The sequence below is a fragment of the Pinus tabuliformis genome, chromosome 3_1, assembly GCF_031772625.1.
Source record: "Pinus tabuliformis cultivar Carrire ecotype Pingquan chromosome 3_1, CPIR1, whole genome shotgun sequence".
Classification (NCBI taxonomy): Eukaryota; Viridiplantae; Streptophyta; class Pinopsida; order Pinales; family Pinaceae; genus Pinus; species Pinus tabuliformis.
Genome location: NC_142301.1, coordinates 900,601,786 through 900,614,388, shown reverse-complemented (window position 1 = coordinate 900,614,388; position 12,603 = coordinate 900,601,786). Strand labels below are relative to the sequence as shown.

At 35.5% G+C, this 12,603-nt stretch overlaps 1 pseudogene; it reads right to left on the bottom strand.

The window, feature by feature from the left end:
• Positions 1 to 11,653: 11,653 nt before the first annotated feature.
• Positions 11,654 to 12,175, bottom strand: LOC149190548 (zinc finger A20 and AN1 domain-containing stress-associated protein 4-like; annotated as a pseudogene).
• Between the last annotated feature and the right edge of the window lie 428 nt (positions 12,176 to 12,603).

Sequence of the window (12,603 nt, the reverse complement as noted above, 5' to 3'; positions counted from 1 at the left end):
GGTCTTTGGTTGTTATTTCACGAGAGTTTCGTTTGTCCAGCTCTGGGAATGATTTCCCGTGAGGGTTTCTACTTGCGCGCATTGGTAACATTTCCTACTCTAAGCATGATTTCGAAGTTCTCGGTCTGGAACCCCGAGTCTCAGTTTCTCATCTCCGTTTGTTCGGCTCTGGTTATGATTTTGGTTGTGGGTCTTTGCTATATGTTGGCTTCAATTATGCTGTTGCTTTCAAAGTGTTTGCTTCATTGTTTAACTGCTTTCTTGGCATTTTGTTGCAGGTCATGGTTGCGGGGTGGCTCAGCTCTCGGATCTCATCCAACATTCAACCAGAGGTGAGTTCTCCTTCTATGCCTTGCGCTTCTGCCTTGTTTTCTTCTGTCACTGACTGTTCTTGCTCCTTGTGAGCAGTGGGCACTCTGTGACCGTGACCTTGGTCCGCGGCCTCCTTCCTTGTTCGCACGGGCTGAACTCCTTCGATAAGTTTTTTCTTAAACCATGCCTTTGTTTTCAGTTCTTGTGCTGTTGGCTCTGTTCGCCGGCTCTAATGGCCCTATTTGCTAGCCACGCAGGTATATGGCTGGGCTCTTCGTTTTCTGGTCTCGTGCCCTGACACCTACACTTGTTTCGGGTGGGATCGCTCCTTATTATTCCTCTGTCTGTTTGTCTGAAGCATTTGCTGTTGGCAGTATTCTTTGGGTCTGTTTTTGAGGGTTTGGATTTGGTCTCACTATGTCTTGGCCTGTGTATTTAAGCCTTCGACTATTTAACTTATGAATTGTAATTATATCGATCCTATGGTGACCTCGTGGTTGTATATTGGCACTGTTACTGGAGGAAATCTGTTTTCATGGCTTGTCTATATTTGGAACTGTATCTTGGACGGTAGATTTTTGATATCGATATATACACAGTGATTTCTTTTTGATAATTAAATAGTAAAGGAGAATGATATGAGTTCTGTTGGTACCTGTAGATATTTGTTTATTCCTTTGATAGTGATTTACTTGATTCTTCTGCAAGCCCACTCCATTGTTTTTCTGAACTTGTCCGCATGTTCTTCTTATTCCTGTATCAATTATTCATTCTCTGTCTTCGTTATAAAATGGATAAATGATTTTAGTTAAGTTAGGAAGAAAATACTTAGGTTGCAATATATGGATTCAGACTTTCTTGTTTTTCAAAACGATAGCATGCTTGTTTCTATTCAATACTATGATGATAATTACAATAGCTTTTTACCTTTCTTTTTGTAAAGATCATTGTATAGTTATTAAACTGTCAGTAGTTACATTTAGTTATTCCTTGATATCTGTTCTTTCTTGACTGTATTCTAAAAGTAAATTTTAAGCAAAAATAAAAAGAACGTAAAAAAAAAACAAATAGTGGGCTGAAACAGCCTCAAAATTAACATAAGGTCCTAAATGTCGTTAACTAGAAATTTAAATGAAAATTAAAAAAACTAACTGAAACTCCTTCTATTTGCAAAGACAAACACTCTAGCCATGACCTCCCTTAGTTGGATGCTCCCGCATCACATTGATTTCATTCTCAATGTGATGTTACTAGTAGTAATATTTTTCTTCAATGTTAAAAATACTATTTGTTGAGATTAGGGCATTAAAAACCTTATAATATCTCCAAAACAGACCTATAGTCATTCCTTGAACATGAAACTGGTGTTATCAAAAAAAAATTCTTTTTTAAAGTGTCCTATTACTGCTATAATTAAATAAAAACTTATTTAAAACAATTATTTGTCTTTGTGGTACATCCCAATATGGCGATGTGTCCATTAATGTCACTTTTAAAAATAATAAAATAATACTTATACTATCAAATTAAAGAATATTAAAAAAAAAAATCTATATGTGTAATAAGTAAATTACTTTAATATGCATCTTGGTTTTATGTCATATTATATAGAAAATGATAAAGTAATTCCTAATGAAAATATCTAATTTCTTTTATAATTTGTTTGTTCTTTTTAATATGAGGGATATGCATATTTCATTCCATTCTAAACATAGAGTTGATATTTAGTATTTCAAAAAAAAAAAAAAAAAAGAGTATTAACCATAAATAAAATATTTTAATGTCCATAAAAAATAACATAATTTTACATAAACTTTACGTAGAAAGAGAAAAAGTAATAGAAAAAAAATACTTCCTTATATCTTAACCTCTCAACATAAAAAGATGTGCAATTTTTTTATTGTTTAAAAATATTTCAATTATAATATATATATATATATATATATATATATATATATATATATATATATATATATAATCATAATGTATGTGGTATTTAAAAATTATAAGTTAATAAAATTTGATAAGCACATTAATTCAAATATTTCTATACCAAATACAAATATATATTAAGGATAAATTTCTTATTTCATTGGTAGATGTTTTCCAATTGAAAATATATATATCGACAGAGATTATATTTTATGAATACATATTTTTTACTTTTCAATATGAAAATTATTTTTAGGTGAAAATATATTAATAACTTAAAAAACATTGAATATTAAATGATCGATATTTTTCTCGAAAGTAGTAATGAATTTATTGTTTCCTCATTTAGTTGAAAAATGACATATCCTCCATGGTATATGCATAGCATCGTCGCCTTTCGTCAAGTGTTCAGGGCTAAATTGGAGCATAAGCCATCTGGATGAGCATTTGGTTCGCTGACACATTCGAATTTATCTTGAAAATACGCCCATACCATATGATCCTCGGTCATCGTACTCCTAATTCGTTTTTCGTCGTGGAAACATTATGGTTCCTCATCATTGTTTGCAGCGGTTCCTTGCTCAAACAAATGAGTATGAGGGTGGTGTCACGACGACTCATTCCTCAGGGTTATTTCCTTCACCATGATCTCATCAATATATCCATTCGACAAGGAGAAAGATGAACTATATCATGCCATTGTAGGGGATTCATTCGTCTAATTCTGTCCTCACAATCTGTCATTGGGCCGCCTCCGAGTTTGTTTTTGTTTACTCAGCATTGGAATATCTGCATCGCATTAGGTTTTGCACTATGCCACCCTAGGCGTCCCATTGATCACAGGTTGGTTATGGAACTTCCATTGGCCACCCAATTTCACTATTCTCGTGCAGCCTTGTCAGAAAATTATCTGCTTCATCACAATTCATAGGTTCTAACTATTTGGGCTCCGTTAGAGGCATGACCTATCCGTAGCTTTGATTCTCAATTTGTGGCACGATTTGCGGTGATATGTTTGGGTTTGGTTAGTCTTGTAGTTTTATGCGATATCATGGTTATTGAATTGGCCTCTGCCTTCGGTCACACTCGATCTTGCAAGGATGGCTACCTCCACTCTGCCCACATATCGCTGAAAAATAGAATTACCCTCTGTCACGTGCAATCCGTGGCTCTAGGGTCACTGTGAATCACAGTCCAGGGAGGGTGGATCAATTATAATTCACCTTACATCTACATGGGACTTGGTTGGCGGCCAACTGCAAAGGGTGGCTATGCATCAAATTATATTAAGAATTCACGTTATGTGTGGTCTTCAAATTATATTAAGAATTCACGTTATGTGTGGTCTTGTCTCCCGGAGTCCGGGGTCTCTGTCTTCAATCGTTATGGCCGACGGTTAGTAGCACTTCTTAGATTGGCGGCTGATGGAAATTCTAAACTTATCAATGGCTTTGGTTCGTAGTTCATGGTATTACCTGGGATGGTGGTATGATAATATCCCTTGGTTGATTGGTAACTCCTCGCTTCTCCCTGGACCGCAACACATACCCTTTCACTGATTATTGGCAACCAGCTCCCGATGGATCTCAGGTTCGTGATCCCTCATTGGAAGTTAGGAAGTTGGGTCATAGTCAATCCCAAATCATTCTATGGTTTCGTCAAATTTTTTTATTTAATTACGCCGTAAGGCATTCCCCTCTGAAATCCACTTTCTTTTTAAGGTACGTGTACATTTGTGGGCCCTTGATTTAAGTGTTAGACGATTAAAATAATTTGAGCCATCCGATTGATTAAACCAGTATTAAGTCAGTTAAAAATTTAGCTACAAATTATACTCGCATGCTCAGATCAACCTCACCCTTGCTTGACATTACCTGGATCGCTCTTGCTTAGCACTACTTCTAGGTGCTTCTTCCTTCAACGCATTTCCCTCCTTCATCCTCCTTGCAGTTCTTAGCGCCTTCATTCTGACTTGTTTTAAAAGTCATGTCCCTGACTTCATTCAAAGGGTTGACGAGCTTAGGGCTAAGGGTGTGGATTTAATCACATGTCTTGTCGTAAACGAAGGCATCCTTCGTGCTTAAAGCACTGGCAGATTATCTTGGGATTGGAGAAGATAATAACAAAGTTTTTCTGCTGTCTGATAGCAATGATAAATTCACCAAGGCCATCGAGGTTTATGTCGATTTAATCGATAAGGCAATGGGTTTAGATGTGCAAGTGCACAGTTACTCGTTACTTGCGGATAATGGGTTTGTTAAAGTGCTCAATTTGGCGGGTCGTTTACCATCAACGAGGTCAATGATATATTGAAGGTCATGTGAGCCTTCATAGGGCTTGATATCATCATCACACACCATGGCAGAAAAGGTTATTAATTTGTTTTAGATTACCTTCATAGATTTGTTGACATATGAAACAAACTAAAACTTACCTTTTCTGCCTTGACATCAGGATTCGCTTTCTCAATGGCCTACTCGGCCTACTGCCCTGTAATCAAGGGGGTAATTATGCTTGTTCGAATAGTGGTGCAAAGAGAAAAAGGTGTTCCCACAACGGAAATTGAAGCATGTCAATCCAACATGTTTCTTGCAACAATTGCAACGGGTCGGGACATGCTTTGCTCTCTCTTGTCCTTTTGCCTAACCTGGTTCTCTAATGGAGGAGTCAGGAAAACCCTCCAATTCTGAAGGCAGGTTCTTTTTGCAGGTATGTAGTCCCTTTCTGTAGCTGATTGATTTACTATAAAGGAAATCTTAGTTTCATCATTTCTTCCATCTTTATTTTTTCACCTAATATGGAGGAAAAATGTTGACCTTCTCGCAGATGTTGGACACAAACATCACTTCTAGTGGCATCTACAATGCCAGAAAGTTCATGATCATTTTCACATATTCTTACACTAATACGGTCATGTGAGCTTTCATAGGGTTTGAGATCATCATCACACACCATAGTAGAAAAGGTTGTTAATCTGTTTATGAAGGTTTAGTTTACCTTCATAGATTGGCTAACATATGAAACAAACTAAAACTTATCTACCTTTTCCACCTTGACAAAAGGATTTGCTTTCTTCATGGCCACTCGACCTGCTGCCCTGTAATGAAAGGGGCAATTATGCTTGTCCAAATAGCGGTGAAAAGAGAAAAAGGTGTTGCCACACCGACAATTGAAGCCTGTCAATCCAACACGTTTCTTACAACATTTGCAGTGGGTCAAGACTTGCTTTTCTCTCTATTTTCTTTTTGCTTTGCCTAATTCTCCATTAGAAGACCGCGGCAAACCCTCCAATTCTTAAGGCGGGTTCTTTTGGCATGTATGTAATACCTTTCTATATCTGATTGATATTTACCATAAAGGAAATTAAAATTTCATCACTTCTTCAATCTTTATTTTTGCACCTAATATGGACTAAAAATGTTGACCTTCTCGCAGATGTTGGACATAGACATCACTTCTAGTGGCATCTACAATGCCATAAAGTTCACGACCATTTTCACGTGTTCTCACACTAATAGGTAGTCCGCAAAATCTCTAAATTAAGCCCCATTTGGTCAGTACTTATAGTTTGTAAAGTAGCCATATTTTTATAATTATAATGTCGTTGGCAGTGGTGAAGTCTCTTGCAGGTTTTCTGTTGTTGTTGAATTTCTGCATGTTTCTTATTGTGGGTGCTATCGGCAAACCCTCCAGTTCTTAAGGTGGGTTCTTTTTGCATGTATGTAATACCTTTCTATATCTTATTGATATTTACCATAAAGGAAATTAAAATTTCATCATTTCTTCAATCTTTATTTTTGCACCTAATATGGAGGAAAAATGTTGACCTTCTCGCAGATGTTGGACATAGACATCACTTCTAGTGGCATCTACAATGCCATAAAGTTCACGACCATTTTCACGTGTTCTCACACTAATAGGTAGTCCGTAAAATCTCTAAATTAAGCCCCATTTGGTCAGTACTTATAGTTTGTAAAGTAGCCATATTTTTATAATTATAATGGCGTTGGCAGTGGTGAAGTCTCTTGCGGGTTTTCTATTGTTGTTGAATTTTTGCATGTTTCTTGTTGTGGGTGCTATTGTTCAATGGGCTCTCAATAACACCCTTTACCACACTTACTATACTGGTACTTACTAATTTCTTAGTAAATATACATATTATTTTTTTGGTGCATTTACAATATGACAGACTGATACATTTTATAAAATCTTTACTGTTCACTAATATCTATGTCTTAAGTCTCTATTTTTTTTTAAAACTTTTATTAATTGAAGATTCACATAAATCTCTAGATGAATCACAATTTTTCTTTTTCCATCCATACATAGTGTGTTTTTTGGGCTAAATATATGAAGAAGTGTGTTGCTAAATGACTACATGATTGACATGTAAGTCGTGGAAGAGCTCTTCCTCTAGGGTTTTCTCCAATCTATTTTCCTATGGGGAATGAAGCAACATGTTTCATGGTTATTTTTGTTTTGATAGCTACAAATATAGGAGCTGCTTCATGCATTTCAAGACTCCATCATCTTCAAATTTTGGGTACCGAGAGCTTGGCTTCTAGTGCTTCTTCCTCCATGACAACTTGGGCACTCACTCTATTGGCCATGGGTTAAGCACATAAATATTGTGATAATTATGGTAACCAATTAGAAGATGAAATTGGCAAGTACTGAACATTGAAATTCTAAATACAAGTAGTGTATCCAAAATATTCAGAAATAAAAAACATGTCAAAAAATGATGATAGGTTGATGTTGTTAACTACTGATGATACTTTATTCTTCGAGGGAAATAGACAAGTTACATAAATTAATAGGTAATAATCCTACTAACTCGAAAACATGTTGTTGTTAAACTTCAGAGTAAATCAGGAAAATATAGCCCAGACCCTCTAAAATATTACTATACAAGATTAATCACAAGACAAATATGAGTGTAGATAGTCATCCTTAGAAAAATATCCAATCCATAGACACCAAAATAAACACTTATGGCTTCAAGAAAGAGAAGTATAAAATGAAATCTTAAAGATGTCCACTCTTTAATCATCATCACACACCATAGCAGAAAAGGTTTTTAATTTATTTGTGAAGGTTTAGCTTAGCTTCATAGATTGGTTGACATATGAAACAAAATAAAACTTATCTACCTTTTTCGCCTTGACAACAGGATTTGCTTCTTAAACTATGATTGTAGTAAACAATTAAGTACCACCTCATTGCATTAATAACTAGGCACAACATATCTTTATATGTTCTTGACTATGCTACCCACTTCAATGTCCATCATTTTTTATGTTTGTTGCATGCATATAACACCCAAGATATTATATGCTAAAGTGGAAACAATGAACATTGGCCAATACATAGGCTATGCTATTGCTTTGTAAAATGTAGAGCCTATGTCCGCTGGCTTTTTCAATCAGCAAGAAACAGAACTTTGCATACTCCGTTTCGAATAAACGCTATTAATTTACCTCCAGATTTCTCTTCCAAGCGAATGTTACTGCATTCAACCCACCTATATGACTAGAGTTTTATTGCAACACTTTGTCATTCAAACGTACTCATGATTCATCATCAATTTATAGTGGATTCTAGGTTCATATGGTTACATGGTGTTTTTGGTCAATCTCGAACCTCTGTTACAGCCTTTATAACCAATGATCATGCTTCATAACAAACCTTGGTTTGATGTTTAACGAAAAATAGAGGCATCTTTAAATTCTCTTATTGCGAAGCTATGATTGTACTAGACAATTAAAATTCACATTATTTCATCTTATTATGACATAATTACAACAAAAAATTACTTAGCAAAATTCAATTAGGTAATGTAACTGAGCTTTTGAAGGGCTTTTGTTTTCTATCACCCTGAGAAACTTACCTACATAGACTCATTCTTCACTTGATCATAAAAATGTCTTACAATAACTAGAAATTACAGATTCTAACCAGTTGTCAGAAATATTTATCATAAACTGTTCATGTCATCATTAATGTGGCAAATGGGATTATTATGTATTAGTTGAAGAAGAAAAACAAACAGTAGATTCCATGTATTTTAACCAATTAATGATGCAAAATATAAGAGCTAACCAAAAATACAAATAGCATAAGAACAACCTACTATAGGTGGTTCATTGATTATGAATTTGATAGCATCCAATTTCTGAGAGAATGTCTTCAGTTTTTCTAACATAATATGTTTACTGTAAGAATACTACCTAAAATTAATGAGCATGAGAATTCCCATATTAAGGATCACTGAATCTCTAGTAGCAGAAAAATTTGTATTGTCCTTGGCCTAGTCCTAGTTTAATCTCTAGCCCTACTTATTTTGATATCACCAAAATAGGAATTTGAGGAATTAAAGAAATGCCGGGTAGGAGAGGCTTACACTGGCCAGTGTTGATTCATTATTTGAGATAAGACTTGTGAAATTGTGCATAGACAATTGACATGCTTGTCCTGATTTTGGTGATAAATTTTGCAGGGTATCGATGCCTTGTGAAAACATACCTAAAAAGAAACCAGGGAAGCAAACATAAGCTTCTCGCACTAATCCAATTCATCAGGTTGAAATAACAGACGTAAAAATATGTCTTGCAAAATTTCAATCCTTGTACCAAAATTGACCTAAAGGTTTCAGCAGGATTGCAAAATCCTATTTCAAGCTATGACACTATTGACTAGAGAATAAGCTTTGCTAAATATGCCTAATGGAGAGTGAAATCACAAAATTTTCATGGAAACTAATATAACAATTATTCCAAAGCCATAGTAAGATCATGGGTGCATAATAATCATGGAGTTATGTTTGGTCCCTCACATTTGCAAACACAAAACCTTAAAATCAAATTGCGAGAGTGGAAAAAGGAAAACAGAGAATCAAATTTTACATTCAGAATAAGGCGATGAAACAATACCAACATGTAGAACTCTGATCCTTGCAATGACATCAATCTAATGGATACATTGCTTGTGGGTTAGAGTTTCTTTTCTGTTAGGTTAAGAACAATATGAAGTCGTGATCCTCTAAGCAATAAAGCTATATATCTTTAACTTCAAAGGAGACAATTGTGAAGCAAAAGAGTAGTGACTATATTGAGTTATCATAATAACACCGAAGGAAATATTAATGAACAGGACCCAAAATCTTGGTTTTTCTGAAGTAGGCTTTGCAAACTTGTGGTTTCTTGCTGATTTCATCCATTCTAGCCTTTCTTTTCTGCGCAGAGATGTATCAGAAATAATATTCATATACCTTTCCCTCGAAGCATCCTTGGCTCTTCTTGGAGGCCTTGGAGGTTTTTTCCAAGTGGATTTTAGGTTACTATTTACATTCCCATCATTTTCCTCCTCCAAACATCCAGAAAGGGTATCCATGCCTTTTGTAAGACCCATATCTTTAGACTGGTTTGTAACCGCAGTAACAGTGGACTCCTTCACTGTATTGTGATGAGATGAAAAACCCAACTCAGCATTTGTCTCTTGGACAACCCCACATTGAATTATATTTTTCCCTGCATTGTCATCTTCTGATGCATTAACTACTAATGTTAAGCATAGCCTATACCTTATTTTTCAAAAAAATAAAATTATCAACGTTAGGAATGGCAAAGCCTCTGCTTCAGTGACTGTAATATGACTTTCTAAATCAGACTTATTTTCCCTTCCTGATTTTAAGACAAGCCCATCTATATCTAAATACACAATGGGTATATTAGCATTCTTTTGAACAGTCGCACTCAAATTCAGGGGCATAATGCACACTTATTTTAATTGCATGCACCTCCCCAGCCCATCCATTTGCATCACAATAGTGAGCCTAAAGGGTACCCAAAACTTCTTAAAATAAAGAAGAATTTCCATTCCTATCAATTGACAACAACATAATCTCGAAATTTAGCATAGGGGCATGAACCATCCCACTAGATGACAATCTTGAATGAAACCCAATGCCCAAAAGAACAAGCAAAACTCATGTGGGGACCTAGCTTCCCTACTGCAGGTTGGTACCCAAATGTCAATTTTTTCTTGAGAATTACCCTAAGATAGCCATTCTCATTAAACTTTCCTTAATTAACAGGCTTTGTTGAAACCATTCATGTACCTACTCAGAAATTTTGAGCTTGATTAGCACAATAACTTCAACAAGATTTGAATGCTGAAAAACAACATCTGATAACTATACACAATTCAAGGGTTCCCTGAGCTTGGCCAGTGAAATGGAACAAATTTTTACAATGTGGATAGTTTTCTAGCTTTCCTAATATATAATGATCACTGAGCATAATCATCTGAGGTTTTGCAGTGTTTAAGCATGATTTTTTGACTTATTTCCAAGAATTTTTTATTACAAATTTGTCCCATCACCAACTCTGACCTCTGGAGTTTTGGTGTTTGGAATTGATTTGTAGTAGTCCTACCTGTGTTTGTCTGTTCCATAACACACTTGGCCTATAAGGCCTGCATTTTCTGTATGCCAAAAAAATATGTTTGGCATTAATGTTGTGAGATCGATGGTTCATCCAGCGTCGATTATATTAATTAAAAGAGTAGTCCAACGAGGTAGAAATTTAAGTATGATTTTGGTAAAAATTTGATAGAAATTTTGGGAAATCTGGGTTATAGCTATCAAGCTGCGTGATAGGTATTTTGATTATTTTTGGAGTTCAAAGTTGATTCCACAATAGCAATTTTTGAGTTGACCTTTCACCAACGGGTTTCATGGTTATTTTTTCTTTGATAACTGCAATTGTAGGAGCTGCTTCATGCCTTTCAGGACTCCATCATCTCCAAATTTTGGGTACCCAGAGCTTGGATTCCAATGCTTCTTCCTCCATGACAGCTTGGGCACTCACTCGATTGGCCATGGGGTAAGCACATAAATATTGTTACAATCATGGTAACTAATTAGAAGATGAAATTGGCAAGTACTGAAGATTGAAATTCTAAATACAAGCAGTGTATCCAAAAGATTCAGAAACAAAAAACATGTAAAAAAATGATGATAGGTTGATGTTGTTAACTAATGATGATACTTTATTCTTCCGAGGAAACAAACAAGTTATTTAGATTAATAGGAAATAATCCCGCTAACTTGAAAACATGTGGTTGTTAAACTTCAGAGTAAATAAAAAAAATATAGCCCAGACCCTCCAAAATATTATTGTACAAGATTAATCATGAGACAAATATGAGTGTAGATAGCCATACCTATAAATATATCCAATCCATAGACACCAAACAAAACACTTATGGCTCCAAGAAATAAAACTGTAAAATGAAATCTTAAAGATGTGGATCTTTAATCATCATCATACACCATAGCATAAAAGGTTGTTAATATGTTTCTGAAGGTTTAGATTAGCTTCATAGATTGGCTGACATATGAAACAAACTAAAACTTATCTGCCTTTTCCGCCTTGACAACAGGGTTTTCTTTCTCAATGGCCGCTCGGCCTGCTGCCCTGTAATCAAAGGGGCAATTATGCTTGTCCAAATAGTGGTGCAAAGAGAAAAAGGTGTTCCCACAATGGCAATTGAAGCCTATCAATCTAACACGTTTCTTGCAACAATTGCAACTGGTCACAACCTACTTTTCTCTCTCTTGTCCTTCTGCCTGGCCCGATTCTCCATTGGAAGAGCCAGGCAAACCCTCCAATTTTTCCTGATTAGTTAACTAGAAGGCGAGTTCAGAAACCTCATCCAGCTTCACAATATTGTCATTGCTATGTTCGACTGATAAAGTCAAGGAAAAAGCCTTGTCCTACTTCAACACCATATCTCTATAACATTTGGAGCAAAAATTCATTACAGCCGCACTTCCAAAAAATCCACAAGTGTTCGCACACAGAAGAGGCCCTTGGGGAGGCTAGAAACTAGTCTCATCGTGATCTATTTTCTTGCTTTCTTGAGCCATTATCTCACACTAATAGGCATTCCAGACAGAGAATTTGTTTTATTTTCTTGACCTTCATCAATATCCTCATCAGAATCCACCATATAACCAACAAGTTTCATGGTTGTTTTTTCTTTGATGGCTGCAATTGTAGGAGTTGCTTCATGCCTTTCAGGACTCTATCATCTCCAAATTTGGGTTACCCAATTCTTGGCTTCCAGTGCTTCTTCCTCCATGACAACTTGGGCACTCACTTTATTGGCCATGGGGTAAGCACATAAATATTGTGACAATTATGGTAACCAATTAGAAGATGAAATTGGCAAGTACTAAACATTGAAATTCTAAATACAAGAAGTGCATCCAAAAGATTCAGAAACAAAAAACATGTAAAAAAATGATGATAGGTTGATGTTGTTAATTAATGATGATACTTGATTATTCCAAGG